Below are 21240 nucleotides of genomic sequence, written 5' to 3' on the forward strand. Positions count from 1 at the left end.
ATGAGAGTGTGAGCTCTCTTTTAATGACTCCATGCCTCAGTGGGGCACAGGCAAAATTAACTCTTCTTCTATTCTACAATGTGGCCAAAGGAAACTCTGTGGAGCTTTCTTATGTGTCTCCCTATAGAACCCCCCGCCCCCCCATGGCATCATCTCTACCCACTGTCATCTTGCTGAGGTAGAACCCTCTATAAGACTTGCCTCTTGCCTAGTCTCTAGTCAGGAATTGGGGCACTGGTCTCCTCTTCACTCAAAGCCCCAAACCTATCTGGAGTTCGTTGCCCTCACCCTCTCCCAAGAGTTTTGGCTCTGGTGATGATGGTCAGAGGGCAGGATCTCTTTTCAGAGACCCACACCATCTAACTCCATGGCTCTACCCTCATGTCTCAGACTTCTCTCTTGTATGTTTTTATCCCTTATAAACTGTTTTGGCTAATCTCACATGCTTTCAAATTTATTGTATATGGTATAAATACCACAAACATCATGATTTTATTTGACACTCAAAAGTCAGGCTTTTAAGGCTCAAAGGTAACTTTTTGTTCATCTTTGCTGCAAGTTTCAGAAGTCTGCCTTAAATCTCGGGAGCTGAGTGTGGACTCTTTTCATTTGCCCTCTTGTCCTTTCCCTGAGGCAAAGCCTAAATGACCAAAAGAGAGGTCATGGAGCAAAGTGAGAATTTTCAGGGAAAAAAAAAATCAAAAACAAACAAAAAAACCCCAGATGGGTTAATAACAGATTAACCCAACATATTGACAACAGGGAGAGTTGATAATCACTCTCAGTGCCCCAAAATGATAAAATAGTTAAATAATATTATAATAGAAAGCTATAAAATCATTAAAGATTTTTAAGAACATAAAAATCTTTGTTTTAATGAGTGAGGAGAACTGCTTATAAAAGTGACTATGTACAAAGATTAGAACTTTACAAAAATACTCAGAAAAGGGGCACCTGGGTGGCTCAGTTATTTGGGCATCTAACTTTGGCTCAGGTCATGATCTCATAGTTCATGGGTTCAAGCTCCATGCTGGGCTCTGTGCTGACAGCTTAGAGCCTGAAGCCTGCTTCAAATTCTGTGTCTCCCTCTCTCTCTGTCCCTCCTCTGCTCACACGTTGTCTCTCTCTCTCTCAAAAATAAATAAACATTAAAAAAAAATTTAAAAATACTCAGAAAAGTCATGAGGAAAAGGAGCATAATTTTAGTAGTGATTGAGTAGCAGGACTATGGATAATTTCTATTTTCTACATATTCCAAGTTTTCCCTCGAAGGAACATGAATTAAATCATAAACATATATACATACACACACACACACACATAGATGTATATATTTATAGTTTGAAATAAATAATAAAGATTCCTATAGACCAAGCAAATAGCATCCTTTATATAATGATGACCAAATAAGACTTACTTCTGTCTAAGTGTGTTACTTGTATTTTTAAAAAAGGGGAAAAGACCCAGGGGAGAAACCTGAGGGAGCAAAGTCCCCCACAAGAAAATCAAGGGAACAATAATATGCAGGAGAAGGCCAGAAGTCCATTGCCTGCAGTTGGGGCAGGGTGCTACCTTCAGATGCTTGCCCAGATGTGGGTAAATGTTGCTTTCTGTCCCTGCACAAACACATTTAAAGACACATTCTACATTATAGAGCAAGAAATTGTGGTATATAGATACCATGGAATATTATTCAGCCATAAATAATTGAAATCTTGCCATGTTGTGACAACATGGATGGACCTTGAAGGCATTAGGCTAAGTGAAATAAGTCAGACAGAGAAAGACAAATGCCGTATGATTTGTCTTATATGTGTAATCTAAAAAAACATTTTTAAAAACCAAACCAAGCTCATAGATACAGAGAACAGGTTGGTGGTTCCTAGAAGCAGAGGGTGGGAGGGATGGGAGGTGGAAACAGGTGAACTGTTTTTGGTTTTAGTTTAAGTAAAATGAATTTTAAAGAAAGAGCTCCAAATATTTAAATTAGTTATTGTATTTTTCCCTAGTTGCCCCCTCTCCAAACTAGACATCCTGTGACTTGGTCTCCAGTCTCATGTCCTTCTGGTTGCTCATCTCTGAATGTGTTTCTGCTTATCCCTTGGCTTCTTTATGTGACTCTAGACTCCATATGTGTTCCAGGCAGCTCTGAGGATAGAGAAACTCCTTGTTCTTTCCCTTTAGCCTAAAACAAGGAGAGAAGAAAGAAAATGAGATGTGTTACGTTTCTGTCTACAGCATGATTCCCTGTCATGATTTTCCTCCAATCAAGGGAGGTTACTTTGGCAACAATCATGTTATGTCCCTTTAAATAACTTTCCCCTAGTTAGTGATATTTCATTTTCATAAACAAGTCCTACAATGACTTCTTAAAGTAGCCAAACCTGTTTTTCCCCTCCTATTACTTAAGAAACATATTTGAACAGATCATACAATACTTAAAAACGTATTAACATACAAACAAAACACACCATTTAAAGGCTGCATGTTAATTTCAAGATGTATTAGAACAGTGATAATAAACTTGATTCTAGTGTGGCATTGAATTCTTAATATCAGTAAAGTCACCTTTTTTTTAACAACCATACTAATTGTTGCTGATTTCAGGATAGCTTTGCAAAGGGAAGAATTGTGACATTTCCATGTTTGAAATAACATGTAGAATCATTGCAGTTCATTGCTATGGAGGCAGTTTATCTTGTAAAGACATTTACAACTCCACTTAGATTCTCCCAAAATGATTTTTCACTTAACAGCCTCTTACCAACTTCAAACAAAAGTGTGCCATACAAAAGTACTGCAGCCAATTACAATTGGTGACCTTTGCGGTAAAAATAACCCTGAAAATGTAAGAGATTGTTTTTATGGGTAGCAGAAATGCCTATTCAGGAGCCTCTAAAAAATGCTAAATTTTACTTTGGGTGTAGAAAGGTGCCTGCAAAATTATGCTTCTTGCTATTTAATATATTATCATATGAAAAGGTACTCCACAGGGTTATTGGGAAAGTGCTATCAAACAGTGTTGTAGATTTATTTAGTGCGACATGTCTCACCTTTAGATATTTTAAGATGAAGTGTTTGTCCTTTCAATTAATCAAAAATGTTGTTCCCTTCCAGTTAGCTAGGTCACTCAGGTCTCTATTCAGTCAGCAGTTTCTCCCAGTTGTTTGGCTGAATTTCCATTACTGAAGAATTAGGTCGGTAATTAAATACAATCTCAGCAAAATTTCTTCAGGCAGTTTATTTAGGTTCTATGCAAAATGGAATCCCTTAGGGACAGGGAATTAACATGTTGTGAAGTATAATTTCAATGAAATCTGTTTAACAGTTATTCTTAAAAGAAGAGTTTGGAGACTTCCCTTGACTTGACTCAGCTTCAATGTCTTTATGCAATTTTTTCCATTTATAGTTCCCATCTTTTATAATTAGATGTGTTCCTGTATTTTCTGCTGGTTTTCTACATCAATAAGCTACTTTTGTCCATGATTTTATATAAATCAGTATGTCTCCCACTGATTCATATACACACACATACACACATATCCAAATACTTTAAAAAAATGAGACAAAATTGTAAAAGGTTTAAAAAAGTTCTTATGTATTATATATTTATGTATTTTTACTATTTATGCGTGTATGTGTATGTGTATGTGTGTGTATATATATGTGTGTGTGTGTCAACATACATATTTTGATATATGTTTTCTATAGTTGTGTCTTAAATTCCTGAGTATTTTTATCTGATCTCTTCTTGCAATTGGCAATTTAAATGTCCTGAAATTATATACGAAGTAGGAAATTTAGGATCCAGAAATATAATGAGGGTTGCTGTTTTGAAGTCACCTCTAAGGTCATTTTATTTAGTCTATTCCTCAAGTTTCCAGCTGCATGATTTCATCATAGAATGGAATTTACAAACTGCCTCCCAGCGCTGTCAGATTCTATTATTTATAATAAACTCTTACTTGAGTTTTCAAGAAAGTTTAGAAAATGACTTCCTGGAGGTCCTTAAGGATAGTGTTTCCCGCAGAGGACTTTGGTTTGTTTTACCAGTTGGTTGATTTTCATCTCTAGAAGTATTTAGAATGATGTTCTATAGTCACAAACTCCTCTTACTGACAGATTATCTTTCGTCACAATATTTATGACCACATTGTTATGGACTGAATATTTGTGCCCCCTCCCCCAGTTCATACGTTGAAATCTAATTGCCAGTGGGCTAGTGTTTGGAGGTGGGGCCTTTGGGGGGTCATGAGATTGGAACCCCTCAGGAATGATTTTCTTTCTTTCTTTCTTTCTTTCTTTCTTTCTTTCTTTCTTTCTTTCTGAGAGAGCACAAGCGGGGGAGGGGCAGAGAGAGAGGGAGACACAGAATCCAAAGCAGGCTCCAGGCTCTGAGCTGTCAGACCAGAGCCCGACGCAGGGCTCGAACCCACAAAGCACAAGATCATGACCCGAGCTGAAGTCGGATGCTCAACTGACTGAGCCACCCAGGTGCCTCCCTCTGGGATGATTTTAGTGTGCTTTTTAGAAGAGACCTTAGAGAGCCCCCTTGTCCCTTTTTGCACGTGAACACACGGCGAGAAAACTGCCATCTGTGAACCAGGAAGCAAGTCCACCAGACACCACATCTGTTGGCACCTTGATCTTGTACTTGCCAGCCTTCAGAACTGTGGGAAATAAATTTCTGTTTATAAGCCACCTAGTCTGTGATATTTCGTTGTAGCAGCCTAAATGGACTAAGACACACATTGATGATTTATGGATGAAAGAAAAAATATATATACACGTAGATGTATATACTTAATACATATATACAGATACGGATCTCAAACACAAAATTAGGTGATTAAGAAATGATTTTTATTGTTCCGTAAATGAGTTTAATTTCTGTTCAGAGTCCTCAGTCTGCTAGGTAGCAGGTGTTAAGTCTTCATCAATTTAGCACCCTTCCCCTCCTCAACCCAAGGCCATGTTCATGAAAAGAGAGAGCGGGTTGAGGGAAGGCAGAGTAGCTTTATGATATTCAGGCATTGAAAAGGCCATATGCTGCATGGGTCTTTGTGATTGACCTCTCCGACATCAGCTGAGACATTCTCATTCCTGTTGGTCTTGAGTTATTTCACCCAGGTAATTCCTGTGTCTTCCATCCCAAACATAAGCATGTTCTCAGCCACTGAGGGGTTGTCAGTGCTGAGTCACCTCTTCCATGCTGTTTGCTGCTCTGAAATACTGTTTCTGGTGCAATGAAGTCATTCATTCTCTTGTCTGACATTGAATGTGCACCCAGGCCCTCTCTGAGACCATGTAAGGATCTTCTTCTGGATTTCCCACTCCACTGCTGTATCTACTCTGTTCTCCCATGTATGCTGAGGTTAGGAACACCGGGATCTTGGCAATTTTCAGGGTTCTACTGGGCATAGAGCACAGATTCCTTTTGCTCTGTGCCTCCTAAACATCCATCTGGAGGTTTTTGTAGTTTTTTTCCCCCTCCTCATCCTTATAATTTAGGAAAGGAGATGTCTAAGCATAGGATACCCTCTCAAGGACATCATTGTTGCATCCTCTCTTTCTGTTTCTGTTATTATATCTATCCTCCAGTTCTTGGGTTCTTTACCTGATCCAGTTGAGAAAGGAGGGTTGGGAGTGGCAAGGTGGAGGGAATAGCATGACCAGAGACGATGAAGTGAATTCGTGAAGGGTGAATATCAGAAATAGTAGACACTTGAGATTACCTTGGGGAGTATGGTTGGAGGTCAAGAGGTGAACTGGAGATCTGCTTAGAGACTGATAGGGCTGGGAAAAGACTATAGATTACTGATAGCTTGACCTTTTATACTATGTAGATTTTTTTTTTTTTTCTTCAAGGCAATGGGAACTTTTTGAAAATATTTTAGCAGAAAATGGTATAAAAATGGTATGGATCCTAGAGACTGGAGATATTTGAAAGGAACTGGCATAGATGATGTGAGTGAGGGAGAACAACTGAACTATGATTCCCAGAACATAAATTGGGTGATGGTGAACTTATTTTATAGGAAGAAGGGGAGTTCGGTCTTGTTACAGTGGCAACTTTGGGGGTGTCTGTTGTGCAGCTGGAAATGTGGGAATGGAGTTCACAAGAGAGAGAAAACCTAGGCATGTAGCTATGGTTGAAAAAAAATGAATAATTGATTGTGGTTGGAACTATGGGAAGCGAAGAGAGAAGATAGAGAAGATAAAAGATTATCTTAGAATAGTGAAGAATGGCCAGAAACTGAGGGAGAAAGTCAAAACCAGGAACTGAAATGACACAGGATAGAAGGAGAAGGATAGAAGGTTAGAAGGAGAAGGGTTTCCAAATAGGACAGTGATTACAAGCATCAAATGTTTCAGGAGAATTTTACAGGAATATGGTGCTTTTGCTGTTCAGAGTAATCCTCTCAACGCAGAACACCTGGAAAGCCCGTAAAATATGCAAAAATATTTCTATAAGCATTGTTGAATTTCAGAGTAAGGCAACTTTATTTCACAGTACGTTGAGAGAGTTGCCCTGGAAGAAGTACTTTTTCTCTTTGCACTTACTCACCCTAGTGATGTCTTTAGACTTGAAACCAAAGTGTGTGTTGAATGTGGGTGATGGAGGAGTGGGTGCTTGGGAAATTACAAAAGTAAACACAGGAGGAGAAGGTGACGTAAGGAAAGAAGTAAACATCCCTGTTAGCTAATTCACGTCAGCAAAATCTACAGGGGAATGACTTCTGAGGAAGCTGTATCTAGGAGGGAAGAACAGAATCACAGAGTCGACTGAATTTATCAGTGCAGGCATATGCCCCACGGATTCTGGGTCCTGTGTGCTGGACCAAGCGGCTGGAAGTAGTTCTTAATGTTGATTTGGCTAGTTGAGTGAAAACTGGGTTTCACGGAGATCTAGAGTAAATAAACGTGATCGGTCAGAAAATAGTGCAAGGTAGCCTGTGTCTACAAAGACAGGAGTCCTTGATTACATTAATCAAGTGTGACTCCTATAGCTATGCCTTCCAAGAGGCCTCAGAAGAAACTCTTCACCAAGGCCTTGAGTAAAGCAGTGATGAGGTGAGCAGCTTTGAGAAGCAGTCCAGGGGTTCTATTCTGGAGGCTGTGATGGCAGTGGGAAGTGCTGCAGGAAAATGGACTCATAAACTCAGTGGGGATGGGAAGCACCAAGATGCCCAGGCCAGGTAATGGTGTTTATTGACAGAGGCAAAGTGGTGTGGTTACCTTCACAGGCAGCTGGGATAATGGCTGACTAGAAGAGTGTGACTCATACAGATTTTGGAGGTGGATAATTGATCATGGGATACCTGATTGGAAGCTCTCTGTGGTCCCTGATGTATTTAAGTAAAAAATAAAAATATCTGTAGGTGTGGTGAAAAAAGGCCTGATGAGCTTCTATGATAGAGTAGTATCTCCTCACCCAATGCCCAGCCCTGAGCCACATCACAGACCTGAAGCCCCTGAAGAAAGGTGGCTCTGGGACCCCTCCAAAAGGACATACTAGAGGGGCGCCCGGGTGGCTCGGTTGAGCGTGCAACTTCGGCTCAGGTCATGATCTCACTGTTTGTGGGTTCGAGCCCCACATCGGGCTCTGTGCTGACAGCTCAGAGCTGGAGCCTGCTTCAGATTCTGTGTCTCCCTCTCTCTCTGCCCCGCACCCACTCATGCTCTGTCTATCTCAAAAATAAATAAACGTTAAAAAAAATTTTTAAAAGGACATATTAGAAAGTCACAAACAAGTGTGTACTCTGTACATACTTTAGGCACTACTTGTTCTTTAAGGGCTCATAGCCATTTGCCATTGTAAATGTATAATACCGAGTTACTTTGGGGAGGATTTCACAATGGTTCTAATTCAGGCTAGTTTCTGGTGACCCCAAATTCCACTAAGGTCTACCAAGAAGAATGGGGTTTGAAAAAGCGAGATAATAGAGTTTTGACTCAGATCCACCTTATCACAGGTTCAGTGTGTTTGTATACATGGTTATTTACCTAGTTCCTATAAATTTAGATGTATATATATGTATATATAAATAAATGTAAGGTAAGTATACATATTACATAGAATAGTATCCTGAGTGATTGGCATATATCTTCATTAGTTTTCTGATCCATTAAGTAAAGACTGTATGGTAGGAAGGGCCAAGTGGAAGTTAAGCTACGGTATGAGAAACAAGGCAATGGTTGATGTCCATGGAATTCACTAAATTTATATCTTTATGACTAGAAGCAGTTAGCTTTATGAAATGGTGCAATGGACTATGAGGTACTCAGTTTTAGTGCCAATGCCTAGTGAAGTTGGATACTGTCTTACAAAATTCAGAATGTGCTCTGAACCGACAACTGAAATATGGTGTTCTTTCTCCCATAGCCAGAATGTGCATGTCCAAGAATAATGAACTGGAAGTAAGGTGGATCCTTTACCTAGTATGACTAATGACCCACTTATAAACCTTGTTTTCTGTTCTGTGACTCTGGATTCTGTTAGTTTACTAATTATCGTACCCCAAGGAGAAATACTTCTTTCGGAGGAAATAGCAATAGTTTTCAACTGAAGTGGAAACTAACATTAACCATTTCAGACCACTCATTCTTTTGGGAAAACAGAGGAAAAGGAGGATCATGGTGGTAAACTGGGGTGATGCATCCTGACTATTGAGAAGAAATACAGTTTCACTTACTGAAAAGAGACAGAGATGAGTACAGGTAATTCCCTGGGAAGCATCCTATTACCACTTTATCAAGTTAAACGAGTTACTGAAACACTACAAATACCCCTTACAGGCTAACCCACAGGACTGAGATACCCCAGGTGAGAAAGAAGGTTTGTATCATCTATGTGGCTAAAGACCCCATACCAGTTACAATGCTGGCTAAAGACGATGGGGTAAACAAAATGTGTGATAGAGGGAGAAATCATAACTATCAACTATATATCCTGTGACCACTGTTTCCCTCCTTGCCATGTCATGTATAGATTTGTGTATTTTAACTATTTTTTTCCTTTCCTACCTCTTTCCCACACCATTTCTAAATAAATTTTGTTGAATAACTTTACGTTTTGGGTTATATGCAGCAGAATATTAAGTAGGCATTCAACAGAAATGGAGGAAAAAAGATTACTCCGAGATCTCAGACTTTGATCTAGAGGCAGAACTAGCAAGGCTGAAGGTTACCTTCCTTTGTTGGGAGGGGCTGAAAATATCTTGATTAAAGAGCATTCCATGATGAAGCAGGAGTATTTGCGAGTGAGGACTGTATGTAGAAATCCGGTAAGAAGAGCACTGGACTGTGCTGGACATCTGCTATTGCTTGGCTACCTGGCATCCCAACACCCTTCCATTTGTGGGAAATCCTGCAACATTCGAACCTTGGTGGAACGCAGGCCTCACTTCCCATTATAGAAGCTAAAATGGCCAGACATTCCTGCCTGGCCCCCAGTGCTGGGATAAGCCTCCATTACCTAAGCTTGAGGAGCATTCTAGCGTTCCTGGGGTAGGGCACTAAATCACAAAGCTAGTGAAAAAGTAGTAGCACCACTTCCTGGTGCTAGCTTGGGGATTCGCGGAGCTCAGCAATGGCAGTGGTCAGTGTCAAAATTCTGGAGGCAAGGCCATGAAGTGTCTGGTGGTGGCAACATTGAGCTGTTGGTGGTGGTAATTGGTGGTCACATCCCGACTGGGTGTTCCTGGGTCACTGTACTGTGGCCCTGCCTGTTTTCTTAGCCTGGGCCCTCTAGCCTTCCTGTTGATTGAGTTAGCAACACAATATTCTTTTAATAAATGCCTTGCTGCTTCATTAGGTTAGTGATATTTGGTCTCCATTGTTTGCAACCAAGAGCCTTGACCTTTACAAGACTGATTCATGGATAACATTTGATTTCTGTCTAGGGACAGTGAACCACAAAAAATCGAGGGCTACATGAAAAATGCTGCAGATTTTTTTTTTTTTATGATTGTTGTTCTTTTTACTCATCTATTTTTTTATATAACAAAGTAAAAAGTAGAAAAAAAAAGTGGAATAATTTCCACTAATAGAAAATTAAACTCTTCTCAGGGAGGTGAGTGTTTCTCTGCAGAGAAGGATACTATTGAATTTCTCTTATGCCTTGTGCCTGCAGAGTTCTGCCTTTGTGTCTCCAGTGTGGGTTATTTGCCCTTCTCATCTTCATGTGGTTCCACCGCTGGATGGAACTGGCCTGCAGGTGCAGGATAAGGTGAAGTGAGTGCTTCAGATCCTACAAGTAAAGGGAAGAGAAAGAAAAGAATTTCATTGTCATCTGGCCTTCAGGAGGAGTATCACAAAGGTCAGATCTTTCTGCACTGTGAAGGTTAATCTCCTAGCATGTCTCTTATATCCTAATCTCCTAAATAATTTGTATCATCTTTTTAATGTCACATTCTAAAAGGCCCCCCTTTTATTGTTTAAGCTTTCAGAGGCTCCAGATTCCTCAAGATGGTCGGTACAGAAACCCTCCCCCCCCCCCCCCGCAAAAGTCTGAGAGAAAGAAATACAAAAATCTAACTCTCTCTTTTTGTGATGTTTGCTAGCTTCACAAAGGGAAGGAGTGAGTCTTTGTTAAGTTGACAAAATACAGTGAGTGTTCTCATGAACTCTCAGAATTGCCAAGTTCCTGGGATCTGGTTCTTAAATGTATATACTCAGAATATTTTGGTTTGTATTTTGATTTTGGTGAAAATGTTCTCAAAGGATCTGTCTGGTTAAAAGCAATTAACAGCTCAGTCTCAGACAAAAAAGGCCCTGTCCTTTGTATAGGGCCAGTGAAGGGCAAAAAGCATCACCTGGCTGTCCTCCTTAGCTTACTTCTAGCACCAAGTGCCTGGGTGGGTGGGCTTACTTATTCTGAAGATGATGAAATACATAAATCCCAGATAAAATAATGGGATTCCTCTAATCCATTTATTTTCTTTTGTGTGTCTAGAATAGGGAGTGCTACAAGGAGGAATCTATTTTGTTGGAAATTCTAAGACACATGACATCTTAAAGATGGCAAGATAAGAAATAGCTGACATCATGTTTCTAAATATACAACACTGTGCAACAGCTACCTCGAGCAAAAGCAGAAAGGTTGAGGAGGCAAAATAATGACTTTTAGTTGCTGGAAGGCATCCATGTTCAACAGTCTGTCAGGAAGAGACAGGTGGGGTGGGCTCACCACCTGGGCTGAAGGCTGGTACAGGGCTTTTATTGAAATTACTGCACAGGAGCAGAGAAGATAAACACTCAGTGGGTGTAGTAGAACTGCCAGACCATATGTTTGGCCAGAACTAAGAAACTCCTTCTCCAAAATAAAACTACCTAAGGCAAGCACCGTGTGTTTTAAAAAGTCTTGTGTACTAGGCAAATACATCCCAGGATTTAGAAATAAATTTTGTGTGCCGCTGTATCTTTAGTACTAATGTCTGGGGTTTGTGATCTGGCTATATCGTCATTTGAGTTATGGTATGGAAGGGAGAATGTAAACTAAATTTTAGAATATAATCTGCATTGTTCCCATTAAAGTCTCTCAGGGCTGGAAGGGACTAACGCATTAACCAGAGTTAAACCCTGTGGTGTATGGATAGTCCTGAAAGGTAATGTGACTCATTTAGGGTCCCATGGCTAGTGGTGCCAATCTTTTTTTTTTTTCTTTTTTTTTGAGAGAGGGGGCCCAAGTGGGCAAGTGGGGAGAAAGAGAGAGAGAGAGAGAGACACAGAGAGAGAGAGAGAGAGAAGCTGGGCTCACCTGGGGCTCATATTTTACCTGAAGCAAGGATCATGCTCACCCAAGGTGGGGCTTATGCTCACCCTAAGTGGGACTTAAGCTCACTGGATGTGGGACTCGAACTCACAACTGTGAGGTCATGACCTGAGCCATAGTCAGATGCTTAATGACTGACACACAGGCACCTTGTAGTGCCAATCTTATAACAGGAGCCAAAGTCTTTCTGACCCTCAGTCCTTTGCTCTTTTTACTAGAGAACACAGCTTCCCACTTATATCGCTGTAACAAATTACCACAAACTCAGTGGCTTAAAACAGCACAGTTATTATCTTGCTGTTCTGGAGGTTGGTAGTCTAAAACCAGTTTCACTGGCTGGGTCATGCTGGAGGCCTGAGGGAAAATCTGTTTCTGTGTCTTTTCCAGCATCCAGAGGCCACCAGCACTCCTTGGCTTGGGGCCTCTTCCTTGGATCTCTCCACCTTCTTGCTTTTACTGCCCCATCTTCCATTACTGCCCCTGGCCCTCCTACCTCCCTCTTGTAAGGACACTTGCAATTACAAAGGTCCCAGCCAGATAATCCATAATAATGTCCCATAACCAGATACCTAATTTAGTCATACCTATAAAGTTCAATTTATCATGTAAGGGGCCATATTTACAGATTCCAGGGATGAGGATGTAGACATCTTTGGGGGGCACTATTCTGCCTGTACTCCATCCTACCTCTCATTATCCCCCTCTCCTGTCTCCTGAAACCAAACAATGTAGAAGGCATAAGAGATTTCTGGGGTTAAAACTATACAGTAAGACTCATGGAACAGTGGGGTGGTTCTCTTCACTTGACACAGCATTTTTGCCTCTGTCCATTTCCCTGACCCACAGATAAGTGAAAGGCCAGCATCACCCCTATTTTACAGATTAGCAAAGGGGAAGGTTAACTTTGTTGCATTAGACTCTGGTCTTGAAGGCCTACCCTGCCTGCATCAATTAATATTGAACTGTACTCAGACTTACGGCAGTATTCAAAGCCCTGATGTTCCTGATTTTTTTTGTTAACATTCAGAGCAGGTGGTTTCATTTGTTGTCTAAATCATTTTTTTTTTCTTTCATCTCTATGGCAAGAGATAAGAGAACATTTGCCTAATATCTGTTTGTTTGACTTCATGTCCTTGGGCTGTGCCAATGGGCAGAGTGTATGGTAAAGAAAGCTTATCCATAATCTTAAACCTATTATGCAAGTGGCTGAATCAGAACAGGGAGGCGCCTGTTACCCAAGGCAATGGAGTGAGGAAGCTGTGGGAGAGGAGGAGGCCTCATTAGCAAGAGAAGGTTGTCACCTTGGAGAGTTCAGTCATTTCTGTACTTTCCACAGACAGATTAAGCTCGTCACTCTCTGAATTTCTTTATTGGAGAATGATTGGAGAGAGAATAAAAATATTTACAAGTGATATGAACTTTACCAATCTCCAAATATTCGGAACACCTGGCATTATATTTTATTAAAAACAAATATAGTAGGCACTCAATAAATGTTTGCAGAGTGCTGAATGAATGAATCTCATCATTGGTTGATTGATTCTGCATGAAAAATAAATGAAGAATGTTTTCATTTGAGCTTGTTGGCTTCCTCTACGTTTATTGATGACTTGAAGAGTCATTTAATTTTTAAAGTTGAGCTAAACAAATGTAGGCCCATGGTCAGAAATGTGCCAGATTTGGTATGCTTAGGAGACCAAATTAAGGGGAAATATTTTGCTGGGCTTTGGTAGGGCCTCCACGAGTGTTTGAAAATAGTCACAAAATTCCCTCTATCAATCCAGAGTCTTAGTGACCAACTCCTTATACCCAGTCTTCTTCCATTGGGGTGGGGGGTGGGGTGAGGGAGGACAGTGGTCACTGGAACTAAAAAATGTTTGAGCACCCATCGTGTCCCAGGCCTTTTAAGATATGTTCTTTCATTAAACTCTCTCAACAGATCTGTGGAATGGATGTTGCTTCCATTTTACAGATTAGGAAACTTTGAAGGAGGTTAAGAGACCTTTGATAAACTTGGAAAATCCAAGTATTCCGATGCCTTTGTTTTTCAGTGCCAAATCCAGTGCTCTTTTGACTTGACTTTGGCTTATTTTTATGCCAAAAAATTCAGTTAAGTGAAAAGACTAAGAGAATATCCACACGGAGTGTCTGAAAGGAAGGGAGGTCATACATTTCACACATCTTCAAAAGAAGGTTTTATGGTGACAAACTGGCAGAAGGAGGACTTGACTTTCAGTTTTGCAAAGGGCCACAAAAGCAGGAGCGCTACACTCAGGCACCTAGAATCTCGAGTCCACATTTACTCACTAGAGACTTCAAATGGTCCTCTCAGCCCCACCTTTGCTTGCCCTCCTCATCTTTAAGACAGAACGCGGTGCTTGGGGAGAGTAAGTAGAGTAACCCATGTGAATCCAGTTTATGGCTCGCAGGAAGTGCTTCAGTCAGTGTGAGTGGTAATTATTTGGGGGAAGTCAAAGCCTTGTTCAATTTTTTATTCGTTTTAATTAGAACCAGTCTTCCTCGAAGCTTCATTTCTCTTTAAATCGTCAAGGATTCTGAAGTTGTAGGTTATTATTTGGGGGATGATTACACATTTTCAAAACATCCCATTTTGGGCATTGCTTTAATTTGTGTGCCATCCCTCTCTTTCATACATTCCATCATTCCATTCCACGGCACACTGACTAATCATTGTTAAATTATTAACAAACCCAACTGAGGTTTAGCAGCCAGCTGGTTTGGGTTCTGGCCTAGCAGTGCCACTTGCTAGCTGGGTATTTTCTTTCTAAATGTGGGCTCTTTCCTTCCCTCTGAGGTGCTGTGGTTCTAGAAAGGTCGTGAGTCTGACTGAGAATGACTCAGTCCATGAGGACATATGTGCTCAGAAAATGTCCTTCCAGAAGGCAAAACTGAATAAAATCTTTTGCTTTAAAAATGGAAGTAGGCAAGGGGACTGGTTTGTCTGTCGTGAGTGTACTTTCGCTGCTATTTACAGCTGTACTTCCAGGTCTATTCCCTTCCAAATATTTCTCCTGTTTTGTGTCAACTAAAGGTAGAAAACATGGACCTTCCAGGTGGTATATCGCTTTTACTTTCATTTCCTTCAGTGCATGGAGCGAGGATTTCGAGGGCCCACCTGTGCTTTTGTTATTGAAAACACAGCAGGGTGTTAGGACTTCAATAGAGTCTTCCAAAAGGCCACAAGATGGGGATGTTACTCTACAAACTTAGATCTTTTAACTTTTTCTACCAATAATTATTGAGTGCCTACTATGTGCTTGGCATTGTGCCAGGCCCTGGGGCTATAGTGATGAATCAAACAGACCTGGCTCAATGGAGTTTTCAGTATCATATAGAAGGTAGATGTTTGAAGTGTATTTAGCAGTCTACTTAGTGCCGTGGTGACAGAAATGCAAGGGGCCATAGGCAGGCATGGTAGGGACCCAAAATGCAATTTGAGAAGGGCCTGGACAGAGCTCTTGGAAGACTCCCTGGAGAAAATAGTGTCTGCACTGAGACGTGCAGAATGACTAAGCACTAGCTTGGAGAAGAGTTCTAATCTAGACAGAAGAATGACATGCCCAGAGGCCCAGCAGAGACGGTGAACTTGGTTCTTTGAAGCAATTGAAAAATGTTAAATTATAATTGAAGTGTAAAAGTAATGTTTACAGACAAGTCTAGGCCGTACCATGAAGGAACATGAAGACCATGTTTTTAGGGTGATTTTCAGGTCAATGGGAAGGTGGTTCCTCTTATTCTGGTTTGTCCACCTGGAAGGCGTGGAAGGTGTTTCTTATCCTTCTCTGACTAGTACAATCCTTGTCAGGTCTCATTGTACATGTTGTGCTCTCTAGGAATACTGATCCTTATCCACCAAGACTGGGGTGCTATGGATTCCACAGCACAGTGTATTCTACATCTATCACTAAGGCAATGGTTGTCATTGTTAACAGACAGGGCTCGGATGCAGCAAATGGGGACTTGAATCCTACCTCCCCTGCTTTCTAGTAAGTTTTTGACTTCAGAGTCCTGACTTGGCAAATGAGGCTAATAATAGCAGCCATTTCATAGGGTTTTGTGAAACAGCCTGAAACTGCTTGAAAGTGCTTAGCATATTGCTTGGCACATTATATGTGTTGAATAAATATTAGCTATTGATATAAGTTATCCTAAATGTTAGCTGTTGGTGTCCATTATCCTGGATTTTAGTTTTGTGATCTCTTCTTTCCCTCTCCGGTCATCTTCTAAGATTCTATAGGACAGGGCATATCTTATTTTACCATTACGGCTCCAGCTCCTACCATCATTACTAGAACAAAAGAAGTGCTCAATCAATAGTTATCCAATGAATGAGGATATTCATTGTATTATTTACATTTGTGTCACACTTAAAAATTATTAACTCGAAGGTGATACAGTTGAAGACTGTTTGTAGTGAAGCTCCTTTGTGATCTGTGCAGGAAATGGGATCTTCCTAAAGGCAGAAAATGTGTGATTTAGGGTTTTAAAATCCTTATTTTGTTTTTCCAAGTTTTTGTTGACAATCCTTACTTTAATCAATGTCCATTGTTTTCTGAATTTAATAAGTGTTTTAAAAAAATTAATTTTGCATTAAAAAAATTAACTCATGAGAGTATTTTCTTGTTTCTATGTTATTTTTAAGCAATATGGACACATTCAGTAGCATATAAATTTGCTTTTACTTGAATTTTAAGCTTAGTTATAGATAGTTTACTTCAATTAGTATAATCAGTCAAACACTTTGGAACAATATGACTAGTGATTCATTTTCATATTTCTAAGATACGAGATGGTGCTGAAATGACTTAAAAAGGTGTGTGTTTCTTAGTAGTTGAAAGAGCATCAGATTATAAGCCTAGAGATCTAGAGTCTGCTGTTGGATCTGCATTAAACAAGCCTTGCCACCTTTGGAAGTCAATTTTCCTTTTATGAACCTCCATTTCATTTCTAAATTTGGCCAGATTGAGCTGGATTTCAGAAAAGATTCTCTCTGAGTTCCTAAATCCCACGATTTGATATCTTTCTGTTCAGATGATAAGCCAGTGAGCTTCTGGCAAAACAGATTGGTGTGTGTATATAAATGCAGTGGAGTAAAACCAGACCTTGATTTTTTTTTTCACTTGTAACACCTTTATTGCAACTCTGGTTTTCTGAGGATGGGGGCAGATAACAGCTGAAAGCTAATATTTATTGAATCCTTACGAAATAAGGCTGAGTGCTTTATATGCATTATCCAATTGGATTCCATTATAACTCAATGGAATGAGTATGATATTACTAGCTGCATCTTGCATGTGAGGAGGCAAGTTTCAGAGAGGTTGAGTGATTTAGCCAAGGTCACACAGCTTGTAAAGTAGCAGTAACGGGCTGATTATAGAGCCCCATCTTTTAGCCATTATGCTATATTGACTACTTCCTATAGAGGGTCTACTATTTGTCAGGCATTGTGGTAGACAATTCACAAGCATTCTTACATTAAATTCTTACAACACTACTGTGGAGCACTTCTCATTAACTTAATATATTTTATTTATTTAAAAAAAATTTTAATGTTTATTTATTTTTGAGAGAGAGAGAGAGCATGAGAGGTGGAGGGACAGAAAGAGAGGGAGACACAGAATCCGAAGCAGGCTCCAGGCTCTGAGCTGTCAGCACAGAGCCCAACACAGACCTCGAACCCACAGACCGTGAGATCATGACCTGCGCCGAAGTTGGACGCTTAACCACCTGAGCCACCCAGGTTCACCAATAGGGCTGTTATGATTATTAGGGACAATATAGGTAAAGCATCTAGAATAATGTGAAGAGTATAGGAGATACTCAATAAATGATAATTGTAGTTATTTTTATTGTTGCATATTTTTTCCCATTTCATTTTAAACTTCTTGATATCAGGGAGTTTATCTTCCCACAGTGATTTTCAGGTATATATTTTTAAATTTTTAAATGAAAATTAAACTATTTTTAAATGAAATATTGATTGTAAGTCCTTTACACAAATCCTGTGGTTATAAATCCTTTTCACTGATTGGATTGGTCAGGAGAGACTGATTGGAGTTTAGATGAGAACCAATGAGATGAATGGAGGCTCCAGAATTGGATATGGAAGGGATTTTGTGGAGGAAGAATTGTAAGGATTTGGTGATGAGCTGGAAGTGATGGGGAGGGATGGGAGGGAGTCTCTGGATAACTGAGCTTTTCATCTTGAGTGGATGGGTCAGGAAAAATGGGAGAAGGAACAGGGTTGGGGTGGAGAAAGATTTGAATAGTTGGGCTTGACATATGTTGAGTTTGAGGTATGTGGTAGGCAGCTCGATCGATGGATATGAATAGGTGATATAGAGTGGATCTCAGGGGCTCTGAGAGCAGGTACAGGAAGTTCAGACCCTTGAAAAGTACATTAAGAACAGATTTGCTGAAAACACTAAGAAACTGTCTCTTTGTCTCTATTTATATTTTTTCATTTTGACATTGGCCATTAAAGCCTCAAACAAAAAGAGCAAATAATGTAGAAATTTCAGGTAGGGAAACAAATGTGGGTTTTTGGCAAGTTTTGGGGTAGTTTTTTAGCCCTAGTTAAATCATAATGTTTTGGTATGTCATATGAAAACTCTAAGATGTATTTTAGCACAGAATTTCCTCCCATCTCAAATGTATTAGACCCACTTTTCTATTTTGAAGCTAACAGTCAATATTTTATTGGCGTTTTTGGCTTTAGAAGCATGTTAAATTTTTTAAAAATGACAAAGTGGAAAATAAAATCTCATCTGATAGTATATAATCTCAGTAATTGACACAATAGAACAATTGTCTTGTTTCCATATGTAAATAGAATTGTGCATACTCTTCTACTGTTCTTAAAGATTATATCATTTCCTTGTCCTTTTCATGAAGCTAATAGATTATCTAATTTTATCCTCAGTGCTGAGAACTTCATTTCAGTGTCATTTTCAGGCAAACAACCACGCTGTATTACAACTCTGTGCTTGAAGATTTAGCTCCAGGTCTGCTCTCCTCCTCCACAAGACCCATCATTCTAGGTCAAGTTCTAGGCCAGGTGGCCAACTTGAATCCTCAGTGTCTTCGTTAAAGAACACCTGACAGCCAAAGTACCACTAATTCTTTAAAATCTGCTTCCCCACAACAAGAAGGAAAGAAAGAAAGAAAAAAAGAAAGAGAGAGAGAAAGAGAAAGAAAGAAAAAGAAAGAAAGAAGGAAGGAAGGAAAGAGAGAGAAAAAGAAAGAAAGAAAAGGAAGCAAAGAAAGAAAGAAGGAAAGAAAGAAAGAAAGAAAGAAAGAAAGAAAGAAAGAAAGAAAGGATGAAAGGAAGAAAATTAAATAGAATTAAATAAGCAAGAGTTACATCCATTATATTGAATTTTAGGAACTTCTATTTACTTAGTTTCCTGTTGCTGTTGCACCAAATTATGACAAACTTAATGGCTTAAAAAACAACACAAATGTATCATCTTATAGTTCTAGAATTTATCAGTCCAAAACTAGTATGAACAGGTTAAAATTTAGGTGTTGGCGGGACTGCCTTCCTTTTTGGAGACTCTAGAAGAATTTGTTTTCTTGCTTTTTCTAGCCTTTAGAGGCTGCCTGCATTCCTTGGTGTATGATTCTCTCCCATCTTCCGAGCCACCATTATCATGTCAAGTCGTTCTCCTTCTGCATCACTTTGACACTGACTCTTCTTTTCCCTCCTTCTTCCATTTTTAAGGACCTTGTGATTCCATTGGGCCCACCTGGAAAATCCAGAATAATTTACTAATCCAAGGTCAGCTGATCAGCAAACTTTAATTCTATCTGCTACTTTCACTCCCCTTTTCCATGGAACATAATATTCACAGGTTTGGGGGATTAGGATGCAGACATTTTAGGGGGTGCTATTATTCTGCCTACTGCACTGCTTAACCATGTTAAACATAACATGGTATGTTAGTGGCATAATCGTAAAATCTGGTATGTTTGTATAAAAGACATCAAGGTTCTAATATAGTTGGATTCTCCGTAATTGTGCTGAAAGTAACTCAATGCTGAGTTATTTCAGATGTCAGGGGACCATCTGAGACATGGAGTGCTGAACCTCTTAATATAACATGACTGTGTGAGGGAGGTAGGAAATATTCAGGGAAGACAAATTAGTGAGTCATTGTGTATTACTTTAGGCAACACTGTGCATTGGAACTTTCTGAGATGACAGAAATGTTCTCTATCTGAACTAATATTGTAGCCATTAGCTACATGTGGATATTGAGCCCCTGAAAGATGGTTAGAGCATCTGGGAAACTGAATTTTTAACTTTACTTAAATCAGTTTAGGGGTGCATGACTGGCTCAACTGGGGGAGCATGTGATTCTTCATCACAATGTGACGCTTGTCTCAGGATCCTGAGTTCGGACCCTATTATGGGGTGTAGAGATTACTTAAAAATAAAATCTTAAAAAAAATAAAATCCATTTAAATTTCATTAGTCACATAAGTCAGATCCTGCTGTTTAAATCCCAGTTTGGCCTTTTATTAGCTTGAGAGCTTCTTTCTAAGGGCAGGTTACTTAGCCTGTTTGAATCTTAGTTTACTTCTGTGTACATATGGGAAGCTAATTTTTTGTTTTCATTTTTTATTTTGAAATACTTTTAGACTCACACAAAGTTGAAAAATTAGCACAGAGAGTTCCTGTGCATCCTCCTTGCTGGCTTCCTCTAATGATAAGATCTTAGAAAACCATAAGACATTATTAAAATCACGTAATTCACATGGATAGAATACCATTAACTAAACTGCACACCTAATTCAGATTTTACCCATTTTATACATGTAAATGTTTGGGGGAGGATATACAGTTGTGTGAAATTTTATTACATGTGGAGATGTGTGTAATCACCACAATCAGGATATATACCATCACCATAAAGAAACTCTATTGTGCTTTCCTTTATAGTTATACCTACTTTCCAATCCTAACTTCTAGCAATACTGGTCTATTTTCCATCACATTTGTTATTTTGAGACTGTTTTATGAATGGGATAATACAAGATGGCTTTTTTTACTCAGCATACTGCCCTTTGAGATCCATTCAAGTTGTGTGTATCTGTGTTTATTTCTGTTTGTTGCTGAATAGTATTATATTTTATGGATGTACCAAGTTTGTTTATCCATACACCCACTGAAGGACATTTGGGTTATTTGTAGCTTTTGACTCTTAAAAATGAAACTGCTATGAATGTTCATGTAGAGGTTTTTGGGAGAACATAAATTTTCATTTCTCTATGATGAATACCCAGGCATGTAATTGATGGAGAAAAAGTAACAATATTTCTAGGTTTCTGCTGTATTAGATCTAAATAATTTTTACTATAATGAAAATCCTATTATCACTCAATAGGTGATGTTTTATAGTGGGATTAACTGATTAACAACTAAACATATATCTTAAAAT

The sequence above is a fragment of the Prionailurus viverrinus genome, chromosome A1 (genome assembly GCF_022837055.1).
Source record: "Prionailurus viverrinus isolate Anna chromosome A1, UM_Priviv_1.0, whole genome shotgun sequence".
Taxonomy (NCBI): domain Eukaryota; kingdom Metazoa; phylum Chordata; class Mammalia; order Carnivora; family Felidae; genus Prionailurus; species Prionailurus viverrinus.